Genomic DNA, 15,914 nt, shown 5'->3' with positions numbered 1-15,914 from the left:
AGACAAGATGTATCAAGATTTAAGGGCGAACTATTGGTGGATAGGCTTGAAAAAGTCTGTGGCCGCCCATGTAGCAAAGTGCTTGACTTGTGCTCAAGTCAAAGCCGAGCACCAAAAGCCGTCTGGCTTGCTACAACAGCCTGAACTTCCCGAGTGGAAGTGGGAATGTGTAACTATGGACTTCATAACCAAGTTACCCAAAACCAGGAAAGGAAACGATACAATATGGGTCATAGTCGATAGGCTGACTAAATCAGCTCATTTTCTACCCATCAAGGAGACGTATAGCTCCGATATGTTAGCCCAACTTTATGTTGATAAGATTGTAGCCTTACACGGCATACCTGTGACTATTATCTCCGACAGGGATACCAGGTACACATCTCATTTCTGGAAGAGTTTTCAGCAATCTTTGGGCACGCGTTTAAACTTCAGTACGGCTTACCATCCACAGACGGACGGTCAAAGTGAGCGTACTATCCAAACGCTAGAAGACATGCTTCGTGCATGTGCAATCGATTTAGGTGGTAACTGGGATAAGAACCTACCCCTAATCGAATTATCCTACAATAATAGCTACCATACCAGCATAAAGGCTGCGCCTTTCGAGACCTTATACGGTAGGAAATGTAGATCGCCTGTTTGTTGGGCGGAAGTAGGAGAGGTCCAATTATCGGGACCAGAGATAGTTTTCCAAACAACGGACAAAATTGTCCAGATACGGGAACGTCTCAAGGCTGCCCGTGATAGGCAGAAAAGCTACGCCGATCCAAAACGTAAGGATCTTCACTTCGAAGTAGGTGAAAAGGTGTTGCTTAAAGTGTCGCCCTGGAAAGGAGTGATGCGTTTCGGCAAGAAGGGCAAGCTGAGTCCGAGGTACATAGGACCTTTTGAGGTCATTGAACATGTCGGGTCAGTTGCCTATAAGTTGAACTTGCCTGAAGAGCTCAATGGAATCCACAATGTGTTCCACATCTGCAATCTCAAAAAGTGTTTCGCCGATGAATCATTGGTGATTCCACACACAGATGTGCATATAGATGAGGGCTTAAAGTTTGTAGAAAGACCTTTGTCGATTGAAGATCGACAGGTGAAGAAGCTTCGAAGAAAGCACGTACCGATTGTAAAAGTCAAATGGGATGCTCGTAGAGGTCCTGAATATACGTGGGAAGTCGAAGCCACAATGAAAGAAAAAAACCCCTATTTATTTGAGTAAATCTCGGGTCGAGATTTATTTTAAGGGGGTGAGGATGTAACACCTCGAATTTTTGTGTCCAATAATGTGTTAACACGTGTCATTTGTTTACACGTGGCATTGATATTAAATAAAGGACTAATATTGACGAACCTTGAATATATGTAAATTCGAGGGTTATAAATGTCAACAAAGGGTAAATATACTGTATGGTAACCCTAGATGGTGCTTGTACCTTCAAACGAATAAATCATGGATCGTACGGAAGCGAAACGCGGAAGAAAGTGAGAGATTACAAGCTACAGGGGTTAACCGTGTCAACATGTTTAATTATACCTCTGAGTGACCCTTTAACACTCCCGAGGCTTTGTAACAGTATTATACGCTCACAAGAACATATTGTATAAATTCCGCGAAGTTCCGTTTTAAAACGAGAAAGTTATAATCAAATTCGTATGAGAAGGGTTAAAAGCGTCAATAATGAAAGATAGGACTTTCTGAATAATTAATAAACTAACCGGGGACTTAACAACACGGGTAAATAACACGAGGTTCTTAGTTGTAATTAACCGAGGGCCAAACCGCAAAGTTACCCCTTCAAACCCGAAAGGTCAGGTAAATCATTACGAAAGATTTCGTTATTAATTACCAGATTCTGATAATCATTACGAAAGATTTAAAATTTCTGAAAATCTAAACTCTCGCGACCCGCGTGAAGTTTCGGGTTAAGTTGAGGCGGGCCGCGAGCCACCTCTTTTACTCGCCTGATATTTGAATCTCAGGCGACCCGCGTACAAATGCATGGCAACTCCCATGCGGGCCGCATTAGACGCCCAGATGCAGAATGTTTGTAGTTTCTTGCCTTTTGAGCTTGTGAACGATCAAAACGCCAATAAATGAGGCATGGGCACCCTATACTCGACCCATAGCTCTATGGGACACCTGCCCATCATCCATGATCAGTGTAGATTGTTGTGTAATGATCTTGAAGGCTTTATTGCACTATAAATAGCCACATTGAGCTCATAACATTCACACAACTCAAACACTCAACTACTGATCATTCTAAAGCTCCCAAGCATTTTTTCTCTGCTCTCTAAGCAAGATACAACTTCTGTAAGTCGTTCAAATCCATTTTGGTCTTATATTTCCATAGATTTAGCTTATAAACTCAACCGTCGTAACTAACGGTTGTCATAACGATAATTCACAAATGGTCCAGTGAATTGTCGGATCAAAAGTAGTTTTGAGTTGGTATTTATGTGGGTAATAAACCCCTAAAAGGGTTTCCTCTGATCACCACTCTAACTATGTCAAATATCGAGTCAAACGCGCACTTAAAAAGTCAACAGAAAGTTGGTTTGCCATTTTGTACATAATCTGTAATGTATATGCTATGAGACCTGTTTTGACAATCATAAAACATGATAATAAGTATGTAAACTTGTTTGCGCTCGTTTGAATCGACCATTTGCTATATTGACCCGGTTCGGAGCCGAATGTCGCAAAAGTTTGACTTTTGTTTTGACTTCAGTTCTGACCCGTTTTAGTGAGGTATAGATATTCCTTAGGACTCTCTTAGGACCAGGTTACATGTTGGTATAAGCCTCTGTGACCGGTTCATGATTTGTCCGAGTCTTTTACGCATTTCCGTTAGTCGCCTAAAGTTGACCGTAACGGCCTTTTAAAAATAAAACGAGTATTTCGGACACGTGAACGGACCATAACCTTGCTTACTAAATTATAAGCATGTCCTTAAAGTTTCACGCCAATCCGAGGTCTAGAATAAGAGTTATGCTAAATAGCGCAATTAAAGTAAACTTTTGTAATAAACGGCGCAATTAGCATAACGCCTATCTAAACCAAGATTTCGTCACCAAAACTTTTACCCACTGTTATAAAATAATATTTTTGGAATTTTAAAGATTTTTAATAATTTTTACCTTGCTCATAACCTGCGGTTATGGCTACGGTTCGGTAAATACCGAATATGCCCTTTTCGGCCAAAACTTGAGTTCTACAAGGTCTTTTGACCCGATTCCAGTTGCTACTGATTTTAAATAATAAATAAAGTATTTTAGACTTTATAAACTGTTCGGGAAACTCAGATTTCCTGTAGAACTCGAAAAGCCCTTTTAAAGTCTTTAAAATGACCGGAAAAACCCCTACGGGGCGTAATATTAACTTAAACTCGTTACGGGCATCGCGGAAGGTATCCTACTGATACCACAACCTCTTTAAGGCACATTGACCTAGGAAATAAGCGTAGGACTCTCATGGTTAACCGTTTCGCCTATTGCGCGCACGGTTCGCCTTATGAAACTAGTTTTCATAAATTAGCCGATACGGGTCAAATTATGTTATTTGGACCCCAAAATCCAGAGTGTGAACCTTAGACCTGTATAAAACAAGTCTCTGAACTTGTTGGGTCAGAATCACACTCCATTCTCGGTTTTCGCCTTTTCGCGCGATTAAACCGTATTCACATATCAGAACCAACCGGTCTAGGCTACGGCCATTATAAAGACTCGTTAGGATTCTAAGAGGTTAATTAAAAACCTTCGTTCCAGATTAGGAGCCCAGTAAAAGCTATCGGTGATTTAATCAAATTAAGGAGATATACTTGCAAAGGTAAATACTTTTAACTTATTTCCCCTATACGGGCTTGGGTTACGGTATGTTAATACCGCTTGATTGAGCATTATATTTTCCATCGCTTAGGTGGTTAATTAAATAATATGATCGGCTCATTTAAACAGTTTTGTTTCTTAAAAGCCTTTGGGGGGTTTAATGACCGTTGTCCCGGATATCCTTGGCATCATTTTACGAAATGGCCACGACCATCGACATCCCGGTGTAGGCGTACACCCGGTATATATTGTCGACATTAAATTAAAAGACGTAGCCGTTGGTTTTTATACTACGGTTTTACGCAATGTGGTGTGTCTATAAATCTTTAACCCGGCATGACCCGGGGTACTGAACGCATAAAAGAACATGTAAAACGTTCACAAGATTATTATGATTTTCCCAAGTTATAAAAGAGTTTGTGCCTTGCACATTCAAATCAATTTTTAATTAACATTTTCAAATGTGTCAGTTGAACGTATTTACCAGTGTAAACTGACGTATTTTCCCAAAAAAAAAGATTAAGTGCAGGTACTATACGAAATTGGCTGGTATTAGCTTCCTAAGCATCACGAATAGTCTCGCAAACTCGATGCCGTATCTGAATGAACAATATTTATTTATTTTGATCCGCTGTGGATACATTCGACTTCTGTAATACATTTGAAATTACAACCAGAGGTTGAAGTATATAATTATCTTTAAAGCTTCCGCTGTGCATTTATATAATTGTGTGGTTTGACTATATTGTTGCCAACTACGTCACGGTAATCCCCCACCGGGCCCACCGGTGAGACACGTGGAAATCGGGGTGTGACATAATTCACATGATACTTAGAAGATGCACATGAATTGGGTTTGAACTTCAACAAAACCACACACTAATTACACTGGTCGTTAAATAGAAATACGAACAAGAGAGACATCATCTGATCGGTGTGTGTTCATAGCAAACGAGACTACGAACCTTAGAAACCATAGGCGGCTATGATGGTGTGTGGGGAGGACCTTCGCATAAGGCCCAAGATTTCGAGAGGCACGCGATTAAAAAAATCGATATATTATGTTAATTTTTTTAAATAGTAAACACATACCAATTCCAATATAGGCTAATTTACAAATCTTTTTTATGGTTTAGAATTTACCATATTTGGCATTAGGTTTACTGAGCACAATACTAATTTGATTTTTTTAAAATAATAATAAAACACTACGGGATGACACATTTTTTCGAGCTCGAACAAGGTATGTAAATTCTCAAAGACGCCTCTATTAGAAACTATAACTTCATCGAATAGCTTTCTCATAACCTTGATCTAATAGCTTCTACTTCATCTAACTTGATAAAAAGCTTAGAGTTATTTATGTTTGTGTCCAAATGCATTGCTCAAAACTCTAACGAACATATTCATAATACCATTTATGTATCGAATGTGACTTTAAGAATTCTCCACTACTACAAAACACAAGGTCGGCACCGACAGGCAATAATGCCGGCCATTCATTGCGCAGAATGGGCGGCGACTTCAATAGTGCCAGGCAGCTGCCTGGCACTTCCCTATTGGCCCAACAAATTTACGATTTTATCCCCCTTTAAAATTACGATTTTCACATCAGTTATAAAATATGTTTTTGCCCTTACTTAAAAATAATTTTACGTTTTTACTCCCAGCTAAATATTTCAATTTTGCCCCCGGTTAAAAATTATGATTTTACCCCGTTTCAATTTACAGTTTTGTCATTGTTTTTTTCCCTTAAAAATACGATTTCCCCATCAGTTGAAAATTATGTTTTTACCCCCACTTAAAAATAAATTTACGCTTTTGCTCCCAGCCAAAAATTCCAATTTTACCCTCAGTTCCAAATTACGATTTTGCCCCGTATAAATTTATAATTTTGCAATTAGTTTTTTTTTTCTCAAAGCCAGGTTACGATATTACCCTCAACTTAAATTTGCATTTTCCCCATCGTTTTTGTTTGTTTTCCTGGTGACATTACAAGTTTGCCCCAAGTGTAAAATTACAGTCGTGCCGGCAGCTTCCTGGCACTCCCCCGTTGGTCCATTTAGTTTACGATTTATCCCCGAATTAAATTTATGATTTGGCCCTCAGTTAAAAATTACGTTTTCCCCATCGTTTTAGTTTTTTACCAAAACTATAAAGGTTTTTTTTAATTGGTTTACTCGATTTAATTTTTTCCCGTGTGAAGGAGCCGCCTAACACTGGCTCATTAGTCCAGAAAAATTATAGCTTTGCCCTAAGCCCAAAATTACGGTCTTATCGTCGTTTTTTATTCCTAGCAAAATTATAATAGTATTCTTTTAATTGGTTGAGAATTATTCGGCCATCACCCCGCAACGCGGGCGGGGCATCTACTAGTTATATAAAAAACAAAGATAATATCATTGACCAAAAACCCATGGCATTTAGCCTAGTGGTATCTTGGTGGTGGGATAAGGCTTATGACCATTAGGTCATGGGTTCGATTCCCACAAAAGGGGGTTTTTCCCAGATTTATTGGGTTTCCTTCTGAATTGGTGTATAGGCATTATTGCCTAGTGGTGTTGGATATGATCGGGTGGTTCTGCTGGTGGCACGATGATACTCCAGTGGTCCGTCAGTGATCCAAATTTGCCGTTCAAATATATATATATATATATATATATATATATATATATATATATATATATATAGGGGATCGCTAAAATGAAAACCACATCTAGTTGTAAAAACCATGAGAACCACTTTATGGCCCTTAGATCAACTAGATGGATGGATGTGATTAAAAGTAGTTAATATTAATATTAAAAGTTTTTTGTCTTATTATGTCTTTAATATTATAATACAAAAGGGTATTTAAGTAAAATAACTCTATTTTGTCTTTTTATATATATTAATTTTAAATTACCTTTTTTGTCCTAGGGTGGAGATACAATAGGAAGTTTATTTGGCTAGGAAGGATAGGAAGTGATCTTGACCATTCATTAAGTTAATCAAGGGCTAAGATTAAATCAGGGAAATTGAAAAGAATAAAAGAGGCGCGTGAGTTTGTTCAAGGGCATTCTAGTCAATCCAAACCAATAGTTTCTCTCTCCTCCAATTCCCCCCCATTTTTTAAACGTTAATAACTCTTTCATACGACATTATTTTTTTATAAAAATTGCACCAAAAAAACGAGCGTTTTTTTTTCTTTAAAACGAGTATACTATTGCTATATTTAAAAAAAAAAATTAAAACCCAGTTGCGTAAAACGCAATAGAAAAACCACCAGTTACGTAAAACGCAATGAAAAAAAAAAACCTAAAAAATGACATTTTTCTAAAACGCAATGCACAAAAAACACAAAGAAATGACTTATTTGTAAAACGCAATGGCCAGAAAACACACAGAAATGTCTTATTTGTAAAACGCAATGGCCAGAAAACACATAAAAATGTGTTCTACCTAAAACGCAATGCACCAAAAACACAAAGAAATGACTTATTTGTAAAACGCAATGGCCAGAAAACACACAGAAATGTCTTATTTGTAAAACGCAATGGCCAGAAAACACATAAAAATGTGTTTTACCTAAAACGCAATGCACCAAAAACACAAAGAAATGTCTTATATGTAAAACGCAATGGCCAGAAAACACTTAAAAATTACTCATTCTAAAACGCAATGGACTGAAAACACCTAAAAAATGTGTCACTGTGAACTGTCTGAATTCTCAACCCCAGCCAGGGGCTCTGCCCCTTGGACCCCGCCAGGGGCTGCCGCCCCTGGGACCCCGCTACCGGGGGCTGCCGCCCCCGGACCCCCGCAAAGATTGTAAAACGCAATGACTAAATCAAAAACCCAGATCATGAAAATGAAATTAAAGAATTTCTTACATGGATCGAAGCCGATTTCTTCATCAATTGACAAATTTTGAATGATAGAAACACTTATCAACGCTCGAATCGAACGAATCGAGTGATTATCTCCAAAATCACCGGAAAAAACGAGATTTTTTTATGAAATTAAACTGGGTTTTCTTCAAAAAAAGCTAAAGAACACGTTGATCGGGTTCTGAATCATTGATTGGTGATGAAAATCGCACTATAATGTAGTGATTATTGAGATAGAAAGTGAAGAAATAGTTGAAGATGGTGGGTTTTGAAAATGGTGGGTTTTTGAATTTACTGGGTTTTGAAAAAGGAAGAAGAAGGAGTTTGATTGACTAAAATACCCTTTCTCTTTATTTTAAAATTTGCCACATGTCATAATCCTATGGCTTCCTATCCTTCCTAGCGAAAATTAACTTCCTATTTGATCTTTTCCCTTTTGTCCTATTCATTAATTACTTTTATTACTTTCATTTTTTAAACATAATTTCTTTATTAAAAACATTTTTAAATTCAGATTTTTTAAAAGATTTTTATACTTTTTACAATTTAAGTTTTATGTTAAACTTTTTACGTTTTTTTGACGCGCCGTTTTTAACGCCGTTTTTTAACGCGCCGTTTTTTTTACGCGCCGTTTTTCAAGCGTAACACGCCGTTTTAATGCTGTTTTTTAACGGCGTTTTTTAACGCGCCGTTTTTAACGCCGTTTTGTTACGCGTCGTTTTGTTACGCGCCGTTTTTCACGCGCCGTTTTTCACGCGACGTTTTTACGCGCCGTTTTTTAAGGCGTCGTTTTTCTCAATCGGCGTTTTTTTAACACGCCGTTTCTAACGCGCCGTTTTTAACGCGCTGTTTTTTAACGCACCGTTTTTTAACGCGCCGTTTTTAACGAGCCGTTTGTTAACGCCGTTTTTTAACGCGCCGTTCTCAATCGGCGTTCTTAACGCGCCGTTTTTAACGCGCAGTTTTTTAACGCGCCGTTCTCAATCGGCGTTTTTAACGCGTCGTTTTTAACGCACCGATTTTTTAACGCGCCGTTTTTTAACGTCGTTTTTTACACGGTTTTTACACGCCGTTTTAACGCGCCGTTTTTCCCAAGTTTATTAATGCGCCGTTTTTTGAAGTTTTTTAACGCGCCGTTTTTCCGAAGTTTTTTAACGCGCCGTTTTTTCAAAGCATCGTTTTTTTTAAAACGCGTCGTTTCTCCACGTTTTTTAATGCGTCGTTTTTTTATACGCCGTTTTAAACGCGCCGTTTTTTTCACTTTTTTAACGCGCCCCTTTTTGTACACTTTTTACGTTTTGCGTTAAAAATTTAAATTTTTTACGTTTTACGTAAAAGTTTTTACGTTTTACGTAAAAGTTTTTACGTTTTACGTAAAACTTTTTACGTTTTACGTAAAACTTTTTACATTTTACGTTAAAAATTTACGTAAAACTTACGAAAAAAATTTACGAAAAAGTTTACGTAAAACTTACGAAAAAGTTTACGTAAAACTTTACGTAAAACTTACATTTTACGTTAAAAAAACTTACGAAAAAGTTTACGTAAAACTTACGAAAAAAATTTACGAATAACTTACGAAAAAGTTTACGTAAAACTTACGAAAAACTTTTTACGTTTTACGTAAAACTTACGAAAAAATTTACGTAACACTTTTTACGCTTCACGTTTTTACGTTTTACGATAAAAAGTTTACGGTTTACGTTAACAAGTTTACGGTTTAATTTTTTTTTTACAAAAACGTTTTTACGCAAAACCGAACGCAACAAAAAATCGCCGTTTTTTACGTTAATTTTTTTTACGTTTTAACGCGCCGTTTTTTTACGTTTTACGTTAAAATTTTTACGTTTTACGTTTTTACATAAAAAAGTTTTACGTTTTACGTAAAAAGTTTTACGTTTTACGTTTGGCGTAAAACTTTTTACGTAAAACTTTTTGGCTCAGATAGGTGTCTCAGATAGTTTGCTATCATCATCGACGTCTCAAAAAAAATATAAAAAAACCCAACAAACAAAAATAAAAAAGAACGACTGGATTCTGTAAAAAAAAAGTTTTGGCTCAGATTTTCCGAACATCAGAGGCTGCAAAGTGGGGTTGCGGGTTCAAAAACCTACCCTCCACCATCCTTGCCACGCCATCGTCAAAAAATATACGTTTTTTGTATCATCACTGCCAAGAACGCCATCGTCAAGATCAATTTTTTGCCCACCCATAGTTCACTGTTTCAAAACATTCAAATGCATCGCCGCCTATTTTTTGCATTATCACTGCTGCCAAAACTGATGTTTGGTTTGCTATATTCAAATAAAAGAATGCATTACAATCTCAATTTTACAGTTGCTATACTATTTACCATATTTTTATATCGAAAGATACAAAGATACACCAAAAATCAAATTCCCACTTAATTACAAAGACTTATGTAGTTGAAGGCGGCAAAGGTGCATTAATAAAATATTCTATACATTGATAATAAAAAGTACATATCCATTACTGTATTAGTTTTAAAATAACAAAGTCATATAAAATAATTAAACAAAGTTACCATATAAAACTAGGGGTGAGCAAACGGGCTGGACCCTCCGGAACTGGACTGAACCAATCGGAACCGAGAATCAATGGTGGCGTATTTCAAGAACCGGGACCAAACCGTATACTACATAGTCGGTTCAGTTTGTTATTAAACGGTTCTAAATGGTTCGGTTCCAAAGTTGTGCGTGGAAAAAACAAAATTGACAAACGGGTCTTATGGGTTTCTATGGGTGTTGTTGGGTTCTACCTAGAACCAAACCTAAACCAATTATGGGAAATTTTTAGAACCAAGAACTGCACCTGCTTTGATACACATGTTCAGATCATGTTGATGTAGCAGTTAGCAGGGGCCAAACTACATCATTACTTTCCAAAACATAACTATAAAACTGTTTTGTTCCAAAACAGAACTCTAAAGCAACAGTAAAAAACCCACAACATTCAAAAACAGGGACACAAGATCAGAACCAAAATCACCTCTGCCCATAAAAAGAACCAAAATCACCATAAAGGAACACCATAAAAAAACAAGGACACAAGATCAGAACCAAAATCAAGATAAAAAAACACAGGGACACAAGATCAGGACCAAAAATCACCTGCATCATGAGCCGTAAACATCAAAATCACCATAAAAAACAGGGACACCGTCAAAAACCCACCACCGTAGCTGTAACAAAGACTCCCACCAAACCACCTCCCCCACCCTCGCCTTCCGCCTCTGCACAACTCCCACCCACCACCGTCTCCGTCAATCCTCACCACCACCGCCGTCTCCGTCACCGTCAAAACCCACCACCACAGTCGCCGTCGAAACCCACCACCACCGTCGCCGACAGAGGGACAAAGAGGTGGGTGTTGTGGTTGGATGAGAGATCATCATCGTCATCGATGGAGAAATCGCTGAGAAAAATGAAGTTGCAGGTTTAAGAAAAATGAAGATGAAGGTTTGAGAAAAATGAAGTTGCAGGTTTGAGAAAAATGAAAATGAAGGTTTGAGAAAAATGAAGATGAAGGTGGAGTCTTCTCTCTCATGAAGATGAAGGTGGAGATTTGAGAAAAATGAAGAAGACAGATGATTTTAAAAAGAGAGAGAGAGAAATTATGAGCATTAAATAAAGAGAGAGAGTGTATGAATTAAATGAAGAGAGAGTGTGAGATTAGACATTTGGGGTAAATGACCAAACTATCCTTTTCGTTGGCAAAATATGATTGGTGGAGAGTGGTTCTCATGGTTCTTACAACTGGAGGTGGTTTTTATTTTAGCGGCTCCCTATATATATATATATATATATATATATATATATATATATATATATATATATATATATATATATATCATTGACCAAAATGCCCCAAGTATTTCTACAAAACTTACTTTTAACGGCTTCCTTTTGGGGATATGGAATAAAGCGTGTAAAAATTCCAAAAGAGAGCATTTTCCATGGATGTCCTTAAAGCAAGACAAATAGTCAACATAAGCACACATTACTATTTTATTATATGTATAGCTCAAAGATGTTACTATAATTATGTTTGCTACCAAAAGTTGAATGTAATTACAACATAGGACTTTAATTTAGTAGTTTGATTTGAGTCTGAGTTTTTATAATATGGAATTCAAGCTGTTATATATTTTGAGCTATATTTAAACTTCAACTTGGTACATTTCGATTCAATGGAGCTTAAATCAAGTTCCAAGTCAAATCATAATATTAAAGTTTGACATGTTTATGTTCTAACTAATTCCTTAATTATGGCATGCGACCAACAACAATGAAAAAGTTTTAAATGTTTAGTTTTCCTACGATCTCAATCTTTAGCAGTTGGTAAGTGTGATCTTATTTTACATATAAAAAGTTACTTTAGCTTGCCATCATCGTTTTCTTAGTTATACCATGATCAATTATAAAACATTTTTTTCTATATAATTGTATTCGCATTTTAAGACCATGTGCAATGTTGTGGATAAAACTGAAAGATTACATTTTGAAAATCAGTAAAAAAAACCTCATGCAATTGTTTGTCCATACATTTTTATATAAAAAAATACATTTATTTAGAACACCGTGAGTGGGTTATGCATATAGGACCACTATATATTTGGTCAAGGACAATTTCATAAAAAAATGTTTGATAAGCGACGGGTGACAATGAGAAATATATATTAATACACTCGTTATAGGTGCTATTGTTATTTTAACTAGAAAATAAAAGTATGAAAAGGACGACTCAAGTGGCCAAACAAATCAATTATGATTTACCTTTGTTTAGATTCGAAATGGAATACTTACGATATTATCATTGTTATGGGAACGGTCCAACAAAGTAAAACTAGGAAAAGTCAGTAATGACGGTTCGGTTACAAGCTAATGGACAATTTTATAATTTTAAGAACTAAGAACTAAAAAAAAAAAAAAAAAAAAAAAAAAAACCAACTTTGGTTTGAAAAATACAATGCCACATTAAATTTTGCAAATTAAACATGTATGAAAAACCTTGACCATAATGGTTTTATAAATCATTTTTTTAAACTATACAAAAGTGTTTGTTGGCTTGTATCTTATAGCAGTAAAATATAAATAAAGCAAAAGGGTCTTATGAGTTAGCGACTTGTTACCATATTGTCCGCACACATGGAAAATGAAACTAGAAAGCGATAGAGAATAATTTATTACAAGTAGTATTCTATAAGTATCACCTTAACTTTTTTTAATTATAATAATATTCAAAAACATGATAAAAGCATTTCATAAGAAAATTAATTGTTTTTAATTATAACATTTAACAATATGACATGCTATGCAACTGACGGACCCAGAAATTATATTATGGGGGTGCGAATATGGGGTACGATCGGGATTTTAGCCAATAAAATACACTAATTTTTTTTTAAAGGGGGTACTCCCCTGATACTATGTTGTCTTCGTCCCTATTTTAGGGGACGTGTAACTCCACACATATTCAAAGTTATGTATATTTTATATTGCGCCATTTTCTAGCCATTTGCTTTCTATCCAATTGCTCAAACTACGAATTTGTCATTTCTTTGATCAGCATTGATATTAATAGTTTTTGTAATATTAAAACTTATGTATGAAAACATGGAGCATAGTTAGCTTGTAATAAATAAAATCAAACAAAAGGCTCATATGAGTTGTGACTTGTTACCAAACTAATCTAGTCACACATATATAATAGAATCAAACAAGATAAAACAAAAGGCTCATGTGAGTTGTGACTTGTTACCATACTTCTCACACACATTGAGAATGGAACAAGAAGGCAAGAGAGAATTTATCTATGTGTAATGTAATATTCTTTTATTTGTTTTTTTTTTTTTAATGGTAACATCAAGATAAGTAATGACACAAAAAAGGCTGGTGAATAACAATATAAAACATTATAAATTTATAACTTTATTACTAATCGGATGAATTAGTAGAATTTGAAATTGAATACAAACATATTATTACCATTTGATTTATAAGTTGATGGAAAAGATGTTGGGAGACAACCTGAAGTTAGGTCTCTTTTAGTTTTGACACTTTGCCAAATTATTTTCAATATTGTCAACTCGTTCTCTTACTTTTTGTTTTCTTGTCTTTTTTTTGGTACCCTTGTGTCAAATTAAATGTCAACAATGCATACCCCACTTGTTTTCTCCATTACACACTTTTTAAAACTCTTTTACTTTAGGTATAAAATAAAAAAAGGGTTTATTTTGTTATTTTTTTATATTAAAGGAGGGTTTCCTTCTTTTTTTCTCCAAACTTTTTAGTTTTCTTTTTAGATTTATATCTTATTAGTTTTAAAAATTAAAAATATACAAGTATATTACTATCATATATGGTTATCCCACGAACCTTCAGATTTTTTAAAATATTTTAGAAATCATGTTGGATCGAAAACCGGCTACCTCGTCAGTTTGCTTAGAAGTTGAGTTATCCATCTTGTGTTTTTTTTTCGATCTCATCGGTTTTTTTTTTTTTTTTACAAAATAAAAACACCTTATTTCATTAACTTGTTTTGTATTGTTATATTAATTGTGTAACTAATGTTTGAAGTTTTTTTAATATTTTAGATCGTAATAATGATTTTTATTTTCAAAATTCTTTAGATTAATCAGACCTTTTTCCAATCTTTGGTACCGTTCCGAATCGTCTTATTTTCTAAAGATCACAAAACACATCAACCCGTAAATGTTAAATGCAATACTGGAATTTGGGATGTTGAAATTATCATAAATTATATTTTCATTTTCAAATATTATTTTTAATACATGGAGGCAAACAGGCAACAAGCTGCGCTAAAAGCATTTTTTAGGTAGCAAAACTAAGGGTGCACGAGGCGTAAACGGGGAGGGGCTTCGGTGAGTGTTGTCCCCGATCGGGAACACCGCCGCCATCAACGCGGGGACCCGAATCAGGGAGTGATATCGGTGTGGAGTCACCGCTGTGTTTGCACGAAGATTGAGGAACGGCTACTTTGAAACGGTCGGATTTTTTAAAAAAAAAAAAATTCACTTTTTTAAAACATATATAAATAACCATCCCATTCACTCAATTTTTTTATACTCAAACCATATCAACCTCACACATTTTTTATACTCTCCAACCACACCCACTTCACTTTATTTTTTATACTCTCAAACCACACCCACTTCAAACCGAGCAATGGAGAACCAACCCCGCGAGGCCAAGAAAAAAACTAAGGGACGGGGCTCGCAACCGTCTCGTGGTGGTTCGAGCGGTGCAAGTGCTCAACCACAACCCCCTTTCGGATACACTTCACAACCCCCGTTTTTTTTCCAACAACCTCCACACCCCTCGTTTTACAACACCCAACAACCCAATTTCGGCTATTTTCAAAATTTGTTATCAATGGACGCTCCTCCTCAATCCCCCGCCTTCGACCCATATGCTTTTCGTGCCCCACAAGTTCCATCTACACGAGGAAATGTCGAACGTCCTCTACCTATTTACGACGACGAGGACGATGAGATAGTGCCCGAAACTCAAAATTTGGGCGACGATGACGAGGAAGATGAATATAATGTGGATGAAGACGCGGGCAACGAAGAAGATGACGCTCGGGAAAAAAAGGGAAAAACGAAGAGCACGAATTGGACAAAGGTCGAAGAAGAGGCGTTGGCAAAGGCGTGGGTACATTGCTCTACCAACAAAAAGAAGGGCAATCAACAAAACCGCGAAAGTTTTTGGCGTAAGATTTTAGATCATTTTAACAACACCGTCGGTGTAAGTAACTGGACCGTTCATCAAGTACGGTCTAAATGGAACCCGATGGTGGCGAAAATAAACTTTTTCAACGGCCTATACCAACAAGCGGTAAAAATTATATTTTTTTTAACATTGTATATTTTTAATTTTCTTTACTAAGTTCATATTTTTTTAACACTTATTATTTTATATTGTATATTTTTATTATTTTATAATATGTAGGATCGCACACGAGGAAGCGGATGTAAGGATCTCGACGTGATGAAAGTCGCGTTAACAGAATTTAAAGATAGATTTCCGAACGGTTTTCAACATGTCGAGGCGTGGGAGGTCGTGCGAAGACACGAGAAATGGGCCCAAGTCCCATTGTTGGGTGAGGAAGGTGAAGGTTCGGCACATAAAAGAAAGCCCGTTGACGTGGACCCTTCGATACCGGATATGAACGAAG

This window comes from Helianthus annuus, chromosome 16, assembly GCF_002127325.2.
Source record: "Helianthus annuus cultivar XRQ/B chromosome 16, HanXRQr2.0-SUNRISE, whole genome shotgun sequence".
NCBI classification, from domain to species: Eukaryota; Viridiplantae; Streptophyta; class Magnoliopsida; order Asterales; family Asteraceae; genus Helianthus; species Helianthus annuus.
The sequence above is the reverse complement of the archived record's forward strand: the minus strand, read 5'-3'. Positions refer to the sequence as shown.